General features: G+C 46.2%; 1 protein-coding gene across 4 annotated transcripts in view; it reads left to right on the top strand.

The window, feature by feature from the left end:
- The first annotated feature begins 1,559 nt into the window (after positions 1-1,559).
- L3mbtl3 (L3MBTL histone methyl-lysine binding protein 3) overlaps positions 1,560-14,496 on the top strand; it is a 98,142-nt gene continuing 85,205 nt past the window's right edge. For 2 of the 4 annotated variants that reach the window (XM_021173942.3, XM_029482882.2), the window contains exon 1: positions 3,382-3,781. The gene's annotated coding sequence lies outside the window, so the exon portion shown is untranslated. Of the gene's footprint in view, positions 1,630-2,315; positions 2,436-3,381; positions 3,782-14,496 lie in introns of those variants that run through there. The other 2 variants (XM_029482883.2, XM_021173941.2) reach the window with 2 other exon arrangements.

The raw sequence follows: 14,496 nt of genomic DNA, 5'->3' as shown, positions 1-14,496 counted from the left end.
GGGAGAAAAGGCCGGAAGCTGAAATTACTGTCTGCTAATGAAGTTGTCCTGGCACATCCCGGAAGCAGGTTAAACATAATTCGTGAAATCAGTCCTGAGGTGGTGGTCTGAGCTTATCTGAGCTCTCACTAACTGGACCTTCTCTGTTGTGCACCCCTAAACTGCTTGCTGCCCAATGCACGAAGCTTATTTTATGAACTCATCTAAACTCTGCAGTGTGAGTTAGCACCTGAGTTCTGAAGCACATGTCAAGTCACATGCCTCGATTTGGGGTTGGAGAGCTGGCCTTGACCGTAATGGAAGCGATAGATGGTCTGCTTCTCTGCGGCAATTTCACGGGCCTGAAGAGAGAATGTAAGAGTCTATTTTCTGAAACTAGTGCAAGGACCATTCCTTAAGTGAAAAAAAAATTTAATTAAGAATAATCTTACATTTTGGAGGAAGGCTTTTTAATATGGAATTTCCATCTGTGGTATATATTTAAGTCCTAGGCCTCAGGCAACAATAGCAGGGAAAGGCCCCTGTACCCTTTATTAGACTCAAAGCAAACAGTCCAGGCTGGGGGCGGGTCCTTCCTTTACTTCCCCACCGCTTTCCCTTTCGAAGAAGTGCAGGGCTTGCTTTAGTGCTTTTTTCCTTTCACAGCAAAGTCTCCTGTTGGCCTGAAGTATTTATCACAAGTTTAATTACTTTGAATTATTTTGTCTGCCCTCTTCCCTCCTTCTGAACCTTGTAGAAAAGAGGAACCGTAAACTCCCCCGAAGTCAGCTTGCAGTCCGTAAACAGAAAACTGCCAATATCAAATACAATAATGGCTTGATTCAGATTTGACGAGCTGACAAAGGCAGGGTTTGCTATTTAAGCAGCTCAGCCATCTTGACTGAGTACATTAAGCGGGCGGTCCTCTATTATTGCCTAGGCACTCTACCAGGGATTTCTAAGTTGAGGTAGAACTCCCAGCATCCCTTACAACAGAGGCCTAACCCACAGAAGCTGTCAATACAAATCTCATTTAGGATGCGGAAAGAACGCGCAAGTTTCAGACTTTATTATGCATTCTTCCAGTCCCGAAAAGGGCAAATGAAACTCCGTGCAAGCGTAGAACTTTATTTCCTATTTTATTCTTGACCTGTGGCATGGATCTAGCCCCTGGTAGCAGTGGTGTAAGTCCAGGGCCCACTCTTTAATGGCTGAATGCACACGTTTAAGCAGCACATGGTGGATTCGCTGCTCTGCAAATTGCTGTAGAAAAAAAGTAAAGTGCAAAAGCAGACAAAGAAATCTATAACCTTCTCGGTCTTTCACATTTGTTCGGGCCGTTCTTTGAAGCAGCTCGGAGGAGCGACAAGGATCGCGGAGAGATGCACCTGAAGCAGTTGTGTGCGGGCGGCCGAGGCGGCCGAGACGCTCAATCGCGGCTTTCCAGCGGCGAAGGCGCAGCAGCAGTCAGAGGGAAGGCAGTGCGAGCCTCCTCGGCAGCGGCGGCGGCGGCGGCGGCACCGGCACCAGCGCAGTTTCCCCTCTCCCCAGCCCTGACTCTACGCGCACATGCGCACTGCGCCCGCAGCCCTGGACCATTTGTCAGGACTACTCGTGAGACGGAGAAAAAAAAAGAGAGAAAATTTGGGGGTAAGGAGCGCTTGATCAGATCTAATCTCTAATTAATCTGCAGATCAGCCTGCGCCAGAGCCATTCATTGATTTTTTTTCTGGGTGAGGATGAAAGTTCTGAGACCGAGAGAGGGAAGGAAGCGCACCCTCGTCTTGGGAAAGAGATCAGGGGAGGGGAAGGAAAGAAGGGGTTTCTCCCCCACTTCTCTGCGCCTCTGGGAAAGAGGAGAAAACTTAATCCCGGGGAAAAAAGTGGGCAAGTGACTCGGAAGCGGCTGGAGGGGGAGTCTGTGGGCATCTCACTCTGAAGTAGTGAGTGCGAGTGCGAAAGAGGAACAAAAGAGCGAGAAAAGAGAAAGGAAAAAATGGGGGGAGGAGAGACTTGTATTTTTTCCTCCTTTGCGCGCACACGGGGAAGGGTGTGGGGGGCCGTGCGGAAGGGAGCCGGCCAAGGCGGCCGCGTCGGGCCGTCGCCCGCGCGCAGGCAGCGGGATGCGTGTGGGCCCCCTCCCCCCCCCGCCCGGAGCTTGTCACTTTGGTCGCTTTTTTGACACCGGGTGCTGGGTGGCGGCGGTGAGGGGGGGGGGGGAGGAGCGCGGCACCGCGGGGCTGAGAGTCCGGGGCGGCGGTGGGGGAAAAACGCGGCGGAGCCGCAGCCTCCCCGGGGGCGCCGAGCGCGGTCGGCCTGAGCCTAAGGGGGGGAGGGGGCGGCTTCGGGAGGGGACCGCGGGCACGATCGGTGCGGCGGCGGGAGGACGCGAGCCCCGGCGCGCCGCCCCTGCGGCCCCCTCCGCCCGTGTGGCCTTTGTGCCGAGCGCGCACCGGGTGAGCGAGCGGGCGGGCGAGCGAGCGAGCGGGCGGGCGGGCGAGCGCGACAAGTCCAAGTACGGGAGACCGAGGCAGTGGGAAAAGAGGCCGGGCCACTTTGCTCGCCAGCCAGCTCGGCTGCGGAGAACCGACTGGTTGAATGTGGCAGAGGCGCGTCTCGCTGGCGCGGCCGTGTGTGTGTGTGTGTGTGTGTGTGAGTGTGTGTGAGTGTGTGTCTCTGTGTCTGTGTGTCGGTGAGTGTGTGTCGGTGTGAGTGTGAGCGCGCGCCGAGAGGCCTCCCTCCGCGACTCGCACCGCGCACACGCACCCGCACCCGCACGCACACCCGAGCCGCGGCGGGGCCGGCGGCCGAGAGTTTGCGTGTGTGCTCTCCCCTCTCGCCACCTCCCCGCTCCCCGCCGCCGACTGTGGGAGAATTTCCTAGAGATCGCCTCCAATTTCCGCCATTTTGGGAAAGTTGCACGGAAAAAAAAAAAAAAAAAGAAGAAGAAGAAAGAAATAAAGCCTCCGCTGGATTTTTTTTTTTTTTTCCTCCTGCTAGAGGCAGGAAAGTGCTTTTAGGGAACGCGGCGGCGCGGGCTCGACACTGCCGTCCCCGCGGGGAGGAGGACGCGGGGCCGGGCCGGGCACCCGCACCGTCGCGGCGATCTTCTCCGCGCAGCGCCGCCAGTGCGGGCGCGGGCGTGCGAGCGAGGCGAGGCGGTGGCGGGCTGCGGCGGGGGCCGTGGAGCCTGCAACTTGTTTATCGCCGCCCCGGGTGGCCGAGGCCGGCGGCCCGGGTCCGCCTCGCCACCGTGCGTGCGCCGATCTGCGCTCATGGGCTACTGTCTGGTCCATGCTCGCGTCCTGGGCCCGGCGGGGCCGGCCTCGCGCAGCGGCGGCGGGGCGGGGGAAGTAGAGGCCGGCGGGGGTGGGGATCGGGAAGCGCAGGAGCGGAGGCATCCGCCGCGCGCCCCGCCAGCCAGCCAGCCGCCGGCCGGAGGAGGAGGCAAACTTGAGAGCGGCGGGGCCAGGGGCGCACTGGCGGAGGGAAAACTTTAATCGCCTTTTTGGGAGAATAGAAACAGGGAAAAAGAGAAAAGGAAAAAAAAAATCCAAAAGGCAAAAAAAGTGCATGTGTGTGGGGGTTTCTAGGACCCGAACCTCACGATCGGATCTGATCCGATCACGGCCCACCGCGGGGCCGTGAGAGAAAGTTGACCAGCGTGGCGGCTTTCTTCGCGTCCGGCCGTGGTGTCTGTCTGTCCGTCCGCGCTCCGACCCAACCGGGGTGGGAGATCCAGCCGCACTGCCCGGTCGCGTGGGTCAGGGCTCTTGCCCCACCCTTCCACGGGGACACGAAGGTAAACGTCGCTTTGGTTTTCCTTCTCTGTCCTCCTGCAGCCACCTCCCAGCTTCCTTTTCCTCTCCTTTCCCCGCTGATTTATTTTTCTTTTTGTTTTTTTTGTTTTTTTAGGTGGGGGACCCGAAAAACGGAGTCTCTTTCCTTATGCAACTTTCTCGGGCGCAGTTTGCTGGGCCCATCCCCCCCGCCTTCTGCATCCCTTGGCCCGCTCCTTTGCCACCTTGGGGCTACCGCCAAAAGCATGCATTTAAGATCATCCAAAGTGCCCAGGAACAAAAATAGATGTTAAAGAATTGTTCTAAGTTAAGGGAAACTGAGAGGAGAAATAAGAAACCGGTTTGAGTGTGTGTGTGTGTGTGGGGGGGAGGTGCGTCGCTTGGGATGAGTGCGTTGAATTTTCATTTCAATTTTCGTAGGTGGTTGGTTACGATGCCTTTATTGGTGTGGGGAGCCCGGGAAGCTCTGTACTGGCTACCTCGGTTGCGTGGATTTTTGCGCAAGTTTTTAGAAAAACACTGACTCGAGTAGAGAGCCGGAAAGTTTCAAGTGCAGCAAAATAGTGAGCCTGCAAAACTGGCCAAGGGGGGACCTCTAGTGGTTAAACGCATCTTAAGTTCGAAAGACAAGACCAAAGTTTGGCCTTTACTTGTAGCTACATGCAGTCCGTTTAGACGTGGAAGTAATTAGAAGACCTGAGTTGTAGCCAGATGTGAGAAAGGATGCTAGTCCGAAATAGAAGTTTTGTAAACCAGAGAACAATGACGTCTAAGCTTGCCGGCCCTGTGATTTCCATCCTTTCTTGCTTACAGTAAAAAAACCAAAGTTTTTTTATTCTGAGATTTGAGATTGACACTCCTTAGATAAGAAAGTTGTCTTATGTTTACCGTCATCTGTACCTCCGTTTTTTTTATTTCCCCTCTTACGAGTCATAGCAGGTAGCTTAATTCGGAATGTTAAGGAGAAGTCAAAATGAAACCTGTGCTTAGCACTTTGCAAAAAACTGAAAAAAAAAAAAAAAACCAAACAAACCTGAAATTAGCTTTTTATATGAACTGATCATTTTGTGTCTCTGATGCATATAATCTCAGGCTAACAAATTATTCAACAATTTACATATAAACTTACATAATATATGCTCATAAAATACATAGTATCTTCTCGTTGTAACGGTGTAATTTTGATTCACTGAGTAAAAACATTTATTTCAGTATACTTTGTATTTACGATGTAAACCATTTTATATATGCATGGGTTACATAACTATTTCCCAGTGTGTATTCTGGAAAAAAAAAAAAACCAACAACATTGAATTGTAAGGATAAAATCAGGAGGGATTAAGGTTGTATAGAATCATTCTTGTAATTACCACCTGTCCGTCACAGTGAAAGAGACAGGGTCCATCCATCTATGTAGCTCAGGCTGGAGTTGAATTTGTATTTCCCTCCTGGTGCTTGGGTAACAGTCTTATTTACAATGGGAATTTTTATTATGTGGTTTAGAGTACGGGAATGATGTGAGTGATTAAAATTAATTTCACCTTACATGTACCTAGTTAATTTGAATACACAGCACAGTGTGGTGTGATGGGTGTTGAGTTTGAATTGTATATTATGGATATGAGGGCTTTATGAGAGTGCTTTGAGGGTGTTTGTTTGTTTTCCTTTTCCTCCAATATAATCAATGCTAGATCCTTAAAAGAAGTCATCGGGGTACACAGCAGTTGTAAAGGTCACCAGACAGATGTCTTTCACTGGACACTTGGTTTCCAGTGCAGCTGGAAATTAAAAAGTGTGTGACAGGGTTAGTAGAAAGGAAAACAACAACAAAAACTTAGTTTGTGGGAACTGCTTTGAATGTTTGAACAAGTAGACAGCAGGTGTGCTTGAAAAGGTGAAAGAAGCATTGGGCAAAAAAGGAGTGTCCCGTAGTGCGCATGTGCCTTTGGTGTGGTTGCATGGGAGGCCAGAGACCAGCTCGAGTTGTTACAGTTACAAGCTTTCCTGCTCTGCTCCTAGCCATCCTTTTTTTCCCCTCCCTCTCACCGAACCTGGCTCACTGATTGGCTAGACTGGCTGGCCAGTGAGCTGCAGGCCCTCCCTCCAGTGCTCAGGTTACAGATGAGAGTGCTCTGGGATTTTAGGGAAGTGCGGAGGAATCTGAACTCAGGTCTTTGTGCTTTCTTGGCTGTCTCTTTATTGACTTTGCCTTCTCCCAGTTCCTTGTTACTAGATTTTGGGGGAGGAGACGGGTAATGAAGGGTTTCTCTGTGTAGTCCTGGTTGTCCTAAGACTCTCCCTGTAGGCCAAGTTGGCCTCCAACTCACAGAGATGCACCCACCTCTGCGTCAGGCATTCTGGGATTAAAGGTGTGTGCCACTACGACTCAACCATTACTGTATTCTTTTTTGTTTTGTTTTGTTTTGTTTTGTTTGTTTTTGTTTTTGTTTTTTCGTGTAGCCCTGGCTGACCTGGAACTCACTTTGTAGACCACGCTGGCCACAAACTCAGAAATCCGCCTGCCTCTGCCTCCCGAGTGCTGGGATTAAAGGCGTGCACCACCACGCCCAGCTCATTACTGTATTCTTACTGGCGGTTCAGCTCCTTTTTTTTTTTTCTACTGAAAACGATTGATTGATTGATTGATTGATTGAAAAAGTGGGGAAAGCAGAACAAAGCAGTAGTGAATCAATTGATACCTTCTATAGGTGGATATACAATGGTAGGGAGGAGACAGGAGCTTTAAATGCCTTTGCAGCCTGAGCTACAATTTTGTAGCTAAAATTTATGACAGTTTGGGGGGGGTTAATTAACATGTAATTAACATTTAAGTGGCTCCTATGAAGAAGACCTTCTTCTGCCAGAGACCATGTCTTAGGGGTGTAGCATAGACTTAGGAATTTTTGAAAACATTTCTATGGGAATATAGAAATGTTGTCTAATAAGTTCTTTTTGGTTATCCTGGAGGGTGCTGGTTTACTCCCAACAAATAATCCAGGACCTTCGTTTAGGATCAAGGGCAGTCCCTGATGAGGGAAGCCACTGCTGGGGTAGAGTATCTAAGAGTTGCTGTCTGTTACTGATGCTGGCTCAGCCCGGTAGCCTTCCTTGCTCCTTTTCCACTGACTTCCCTGCCTCCTCTGTCTTGACTATTAAAGAGTTTGCTAATTCTTATTTGGCAGAAACAAAAAGGAATGAAGTTAACGTTCCTTTTAAATGTTATTGTTAGTTTCTCTCTCTCTCTCTCTCTCTCTCTCTCTCTCTCTCTCTCTCTCTCTCTGTGTGTGTGTGTGTGTGTGTGTGTGTGTGTGTGTAAAGAGAAGGAAGAGAGAGACAGAGAGAGAGCAGAGAGGTTGTAAAAGTGGCACACCATATTACATGCATGACAGTTAGAAAACATCTTTGGAGTTACTTCTTCCTCTTCATCTTTATATGGGTCCTGGGGGTTGAAGTCAGGTTGTCAGGTACCTTTACCCTCTGAACAATCTCACTGGACTCAGCCTTTTATGAGCAGAGCTAATTATCTCCTTTGAGTCAGGTGGATTACAAATGAAACTGAGTGATGGCCAGAATAAAAGTGACGGTGAACACTAGTTTATTGTCATTTCTGTTTGTGGATTGTCTTAAGTAGAGCAGCCAGTAGAATTCATAGATTTAGTTTTTGTCAGTGTGTGGATGATGCTGCAGAGACAGTGGGCAGAAGCAGCTATAAGCCCATGCAAATAAGAACATGGTCCTGGGGAGAGTGGGGTGGCTAGTGTAGTTTCTGTGTGCTGAATTAAAGACAGCACTTGCTAGTCTTTACTGGAAGAGACACTGTGCCCATGGACTTGGAATTAGAAAAGTGAAGCCTGCAGTCTAATATATCATCTTGTAGGAGTTACTGGGTCACCTTCACCTGGATTTCCCCTTCGGAAAAAATGGAAATACTGATATTTGCTCTTTGTGGAAGGGAAGTTTCGAACTATGATTTTGGGAATTGTGAAAAGGTGTTCAAGTATGTGATGGCCACTTTACCCTCCCATTCCTTCCTTCCTTCCTTCCTTCCTTCCTTCCTTCCTTCCTTCCTTCCTTCCTTCCTTCTTCTACTCTTCCCCATCCTCCCCTTCTTCTTTTTGAGACAGGATCTCAGATTCGTAGCTCTAGCCTGGAACTCTATGTAGACCAGGCTGACCTGGAACTCACGGAAATCTTCCCACATTTGCCTCAGGGCACTGGGATTGAAGCTGTATGCCATCAAGCCTGCTTTGTCTGTCTTTTCCTTCTCTTCCTTTTTTTTTTTTTTTTTGTTTGTTTGTATGTTTGTTTTTAGATTTATTTATTACTAATTTATATGTGTGCATGCTTTGCCTAGATGTATGTCTGTGCATCATAATTGTGCTTGGTTCCTTCCAAAGTCAGAAGAAGCTGCTGGATCCCCTAGGACTGGAATTAGAGATGGTTGCAAGCTGCCCAGTGGGAGTCGAACTCAGGTCCTCTCCTTAAGCAACAAGCACTCACTAACCACGGAGCACCGCGGAGCCCACTCTCCAGATTGATTGTCTTTTGTTTCTTAGGAAACAATATCTTGGTGGAACCGAGCTTTACCATACTGCTGGTTACAAAGCATGAGCATTGTCCCAAATGAATAGAAGGGCTAAAAGAAAAAAAAAAGTCTAAAAATAATGCCTACTCGTTGAAGTGGTAGCGTGAGGGGAGTATGGATATATGCGTGGGAAATTGTTTACTGTAGTTAACACTGTGATGGTATGCTTCGAGTCTCCCAGAAAATAGGAGAAAACAGAAGACTGGGAGACAGTGATGGAAGGTCCTGAGGAGGACAGGAATTGATTTCTGAGAGTGGCTAGTTTTAAGGAAAAGCCCAAGTAAGACTTTCCCCATATGTTTTCTAGCCATCTCTGTTGTCGTGTTTCTCATTATAGCCAATTCTAAAATCTAAATATAAAAAAAAAAGAAATACTATTATTATTTTTATCCTAATGATACTCAACCTGACAAAAGAAACCAACAGGCTTCAGTTTTATTAGTTTTATTTCATCTCCCTTTTATAAATTATCCAATCAGTATCCTGAGGGTCTAGGAAGTGAGTAGTGGAGGAGGGAAGATGTACTTGTCCATTTAATTAATCCTGCAGTCATTGAGAGGTAGCTCTGGAGTAAACTCTGCTTTTTGGTTTTGCTTAATTTAAGTTTTATGAATATGGATGTTTTGTCTGTACGTATGTCTGTGAACCACTTGTGTCTAGGAGGTCAGAAGAGATTTAGAATCTCCTGGATCTGGACTTAGAGATGGTTGTGAGTCAACATGTAGATACTAGGGATTAAACATGGCTCCCCTGCAAGAGCAGCAAGCACTCTTAACCACTGAACCATCTCTTCAGTTCATGGTATTTTACTCTTAGCAATTATGTGTTGTCATAGATAAGACACCTGTGATTTATGGTAGATAGAGCAGAATAGAAAATTTATGAGACGTAACTTTATATGGTATGTCACAGTCGCACCCTTGGAGTCTCATGGATAGATAGTCATGGGAATCTTCATTTAAGCAGTGTCTTTGGTTTCTTAAGTAGTTGCTACTGGCTTTTAACAGTGTTGAAATGTGAAAGTCTAGGTTTTGTTCCAGAGGAGCTCCCGGGATCTTTAGCCTAGAAGGAGCGATAACTGAGAGCTCTGCTAATTGTAACAACTGCTGGAGTCCGTTCTAGTGTATACATAGCAATAGTGTAACAATTCCACTTTGGGTCCTGAAAGAGTACACAGGCTCTAGGTGCCTTAGAAGCCAGCAAAGTCAGGAAACATGAACTTGGGTGCTGGCTTGTGATGCTATTCCTGGTTGTCAACTTGGAATATAACCTGACTATATCTGGAATGAACTACAATCCAGAATTGGAGAGCTCACCTGTGATCTAGATCTTGAGGCTGGAAGAGACAAGTGTGTGACCTGGATCTTGGCATGGAGATCTTGAGGCATAGTGGCCTTGAAAAGCTTAGGCTCAGCCAAGGTAGTATATGCCTTTAATCCCAGGAGACTGAGGCAAGGTCTCTGAGTTTAAAGTCAGCCTGGGACAAAGCAAGTCACACATTCTGCTGGAGACCTTTATAAGGACATTGGAAGAAGGAAGATTCACTCTTCTGGTTGCATTTACTTGCCAGAATATCTGTTGGAATCTGCTTCCACAGAAGCCGGGCTGAAACAACAGCCTCGTGGGACTGAACAACCACTAGACTCTTGGATTCTTCAGTATTAGGGTGTAGTTACATGATCAACATTTATTGTCGAATCAGTGAATGTTGTGTCTACAAAACCACCAAACATCAGTCTTTAGCCTCATAAAGTGAGTTCATAATCTAGAGAGATAAACTGTACACAGATGGTGGTGCACAAACAAACCCATGATTAAGTGTGAGTGAATGGAGGAGATAAAGTCACAGATACATGGTATACCACCGTTGTTAACCACATTGCTGTCCTAGAGATGGGTGACAGAGCATGCCCTATTAATAGCTTGTTTGTGATTCTATCAGAATCTTCTGTAATCTTGAATTTTCTGTATTATTACTTCTTGTTTTGAGACAGTGTTTTACTGTGTAGTTCAAGGTAGCTTCAAACACAAATGTAGCCTAGGTTGCCCTTGAACTCACAGTTCTCTTGCTTCAGCCTCCTCATGTGTACTCCCACATCCACTGGTTATGTTTCTTTCAAAATAAACTAGCACAAAGAGATACTTAGTAACTTGTCCAGAGGCATCTCTTACTATTTGAAAAGGTGAGGACCAGAGAAAATGATACTATAGGCTAACAGTCCTAAGATTTTTCTGCTTTGTTTAGATTTCTGATTTGCTTTGCTTTGTTTTTCCTTTCTTTTCTCTTTCCTCTTCTCTCTTCTTCTTTCCTCTTTTTCCTCCTCCTCCTCCTCTCCTTCTCTCCTCTTCCTTCTTCCACAGGCTTTCTCTGTGTAGCCCTGTGTATCCTAGAATTTACTCTGTAGATCATGCTGACCCCAAACTTGGAGATCCACTGCCTCCAAGTGTAGGATTGGGATTAAAGGTGTGTGCCACTACTGCCTGGCTAGATCTCTGTTTTTCACACAGTAGTGCATAGAGTTAAAGTAAAAACGTCTTTCCAGATTAGTGTATTTTCTTTAATATATTGGCTCATATTAAAGGATTGGTGGGAAGAAAATATTGATTCTTTTTTGTTTGTTTGTTTGTTTGTTTCCAAGACAAGGTTTCTTTGTGTTGCCCTGGGTGTTCTGGAACTAGCTCTGTAGACCAAGCTGGCTTGGTACCCAACAGAGATCTTACTGCCTCTGCCTCTTGACTTGGGATTAAAGACACACATATCCACCACCTGATTCTATCCTTTGTACAAATTGAGACTTGAGAAAAGTTCAGTTATTGAGCTTTGCTAAAAGTCCTCTCTGTCTTGAGATGACACAACGTATTAGTAAAATAGTAGAAAGGAATTGTGGCTGGGATTGTGGCTCAGTGGTAGAGAAATCATTGTCCTAGCATGCGTGAGACTCTGTCTTCAAACCTTTTTAGCACAGAAACAAGTGGCATCCTACTTTACTGATATAGACTGAAAAGATAATGGAATTTACTCAGCATCCAGGGTTGTAAAAGAAAGAAACTTAAAGGATATATACACACAGTCATATATCCTTTCTGATAAATATATATGTATCAGACAGAGAGAATATATCAGGCGGGTGGGGTAGGTGGTGTAGTATCCTAGAATAAAAAATGTATTTAATAACTTGTATGAGAAACATTTCAGCAACCAATGCTTTAATTATGGAGCTAAATTCAGATCAGGAGGCCATTTGTGTGATGAGGAAAGAGACTGTTTCTGTATTTGTGTGGCAATGGCCGTGAATATCTGCTATGTGAGTTGTTTCACATCAAACAAGTCTTTAGTGTGACTTAAAGTTGTCATTTCTTGTGCTGATTATAGGGCAGTCGATTGTTCAAATTCGATGCTGCTTTTCCTCCCACCTACTGTGTGCTAGCTGAGCTCTAAGTAGGGCTATACCTTTATATTGTATATTGTTATTTTTTTTAAATCAAACTAGTTTAGTTTCGACAGTGTTTTGAGGTTGTTTATTCTGCAAAATCAACAGAGTATTTTCTGCATCTGTTTCAATATTGCCTTCTGAACAGTGAATTGGAAGGTCTGCATGGCTAATTGCACCTGAGTGTTAAATAATTTAAATAATTCACCCTGTTGGTATGGTCTTACTTGGTGGATGTATCTTAGCTGCTCAATCTGTTGATAAGGGAGGCTGCTTACAAATGGTTATTGAGATAAGCCTGGAGGCATGACTTCTGTGTGAGAAAGAAAATCTGGTCAAATCTAATTTATTACATGCAAAAAAAAAAAAAAGGAATAGAGTGTAAATGCTTCCATTTTTGCTCCATGTTCTATAAAAATATGAAGCAGAATTAGAAGGTACCACACTTAGCATTTAAAAAAAACTTATGAAATGAAATAAAAGGAGCAAGACACCACTTTTAGCTTTCTTTCTTTTAAATTTAAATCCATGCATATGTAGCAAAAGCCTAGAAGTGTCTGTGTCAGACAGGTTCTTGTTCTTTTTCTGGCCGGTGGAGCTCTCTAATGGTGTAAAGTTTCTAGTGTTACCATTCTAGGGTAGTATGCTGATGAGATGATGTCATTTTTAAGAACATCGCTTCTTTGCTCTGAGATGCCTTCTATCGGTACACTGAGTGTGAGCTCAGAAGCATCTATAGGAACGCATTAAATAGGCCGTCGTCCCTTGTCCGTTAATGTCAGTTAATGAGATTTCAGTTTCTCTGTACATTTTTTTTTTCTTGAAAGACATTTTTTTCATTTTCTGTTCCTCCTTTAGAGGAAGTAAATATGTTTTGGCCACAGAATCTCACTCTTCACCTCTGACAGGAACAAACTGAGGGGGCAGGAAGTTGAGATTTTGTAAAGGTTGTCAGGAAGACCTGTGCATCCAGTCTTCATGACTGCACAGACAGCAGGCCACAGAGACACACTTATGCTGTAACTGAGACAGGTCTTACTGCAATATAGTCAGGCAGGCACATGGGCAGAGAACGATAGGGGCTGATCATTCTAATTACAGAGTTTGTATTTAAAAGTGTCATAGGTTTTAAAGCCTCTTGGGTTTCTGTCGCTCAGGGCCAGGGGAGAATAGAAGACTGATAGCCTTAAGGATTGGTTCTTGATTGTTCTTTGGTTTCTCACATCATCATAATAATCTAACGTTTTGTCTGCTCGAAATATGTGAACCTGGGCCCTCAGGGCAGAAGTTATCATCTCTACACTACAGATCCCAATTCCAATATGTGTGTGACTCAGTTCTTATCAGGCCCGGCGAGTAGAGTATCAAAGCTTGTGTCTGTCATGCTTGATTTGAAAGGGAAATTCTTCTTTGTAGGCAATATGTGTTTGTTGAGAGATGCTTCCAGTGCAAGTTTAGATCTCTTGTGTCCTTATTGAATAAGCCCATTTAAGAGGTTTGAATTTAACTTCTTTTGATGTGTTCTTTACTGACGCTTAAGTGGGGGTCGTTTCTTGGAGCACCAATGCTATGCCTCTGCCAAGCAGAGAAATAAGTACTTAGCAGCTGAGTTGTCAGCTGGGCGTTTTCACTGGAGAACATGACATGGGTAGATAAGTGGATTTCTCTCCCTCTGGTCTGTTGTCTCTCCACTCCCTTCCCCCCTTTTTATTTTTTCAGTATTGAGGCTTAAATGTGGAGCAAGCACTGAACCTCTATTCTCCTTTTTGATCACTGTGTGTGTGTCTGTATGTGTGTCTGTCTGTCTGCCTGTGTCTGTGTGTGTTTGTGTATAGGTGCACATGGACGGGTACAGACAACCTCATGTATGTTTACCAAAGTACCTCACATCTTTTATTTGAGACAAGGTCTCATTTGCCTGGAACTTTCAGCAAGTAGGCAAGGCATTTAAGTAGCCAACACACTCAAGGGATTCGCCTTTCTCTGTCCCCTTCTCACTGTTGCTGGGACTCTGTGTGCACTTTGTGCTTTTTATGTGCATTCTAGGACTCTGAACCTAGCTTCTTCCAGTCACTAGACATCACTTTACCAACTGATCCATCTCCCTCTCCAGCCCTGGGTCAGTCAGTCGAGAAACTTTATTTATACCTATCATGAGTCTTTGTGAGGGATTTAAAAAATTACCAAATCAAGTTCTCCTTAAAAGCTTCCCTTCCCTTCCCTTCCCTTCCCTTCCCTTCCCTTCCCTTCCCTTCCCTTCCCTTCCCTTCCCTTCCCTTCCCTTCCCTTCCCTTCCCTTCCCTTCCCTTCCCTTCCCTCCCTCCCCTCCCCTCCCCTCCCCTCCCCTCCCCTCCCCTCCCCTCCCCTCCCCTCCCCTCCCCTCCCCTCCCCTCCCCTCCCCTCCCCTCCCCTTCCCTCCCTTCCCCTCCCCTCCCCTCCTGTCTTAGTCAGGGTTTCTATTCCTGCACAAACATCATGACCAAGAAGCAAGTTGGGGAGGAAAGGGTTTATTCGGCTTACACTTCCATACTGCTGTTCATCACCAAAGGAAGTCAGGACTGGAACTCAAGCAGGTCAGAAAGCAGGAGCCGATGCAGAGGCCATGGAGGGATGTTCTTTACTGGCTTGCCTCCCTTGGCTTGCTCAGCCTACTCTCTTATAGAACCCAAGACTACCAGCCCAGGGATGGTCCCACCCACAA

This window comes from Mus caroli, unplaced genomic scaffold, assembly GCF_978045245.1.
Source record: "Mus caroli unplaced genomic scaffold, Mus_caroli_1 scaffold_9, whole genome shotgun sequence".
NCBI lineage: Eukaryota > Metazoa > Chordata > Mammalia > Rodentia > Muridae > Mus > Mus caroli.
Note: the sequence above shows the minus strand (reverse complement) of the source record. Positions and strands in the feature narration are given on the sequence as shown.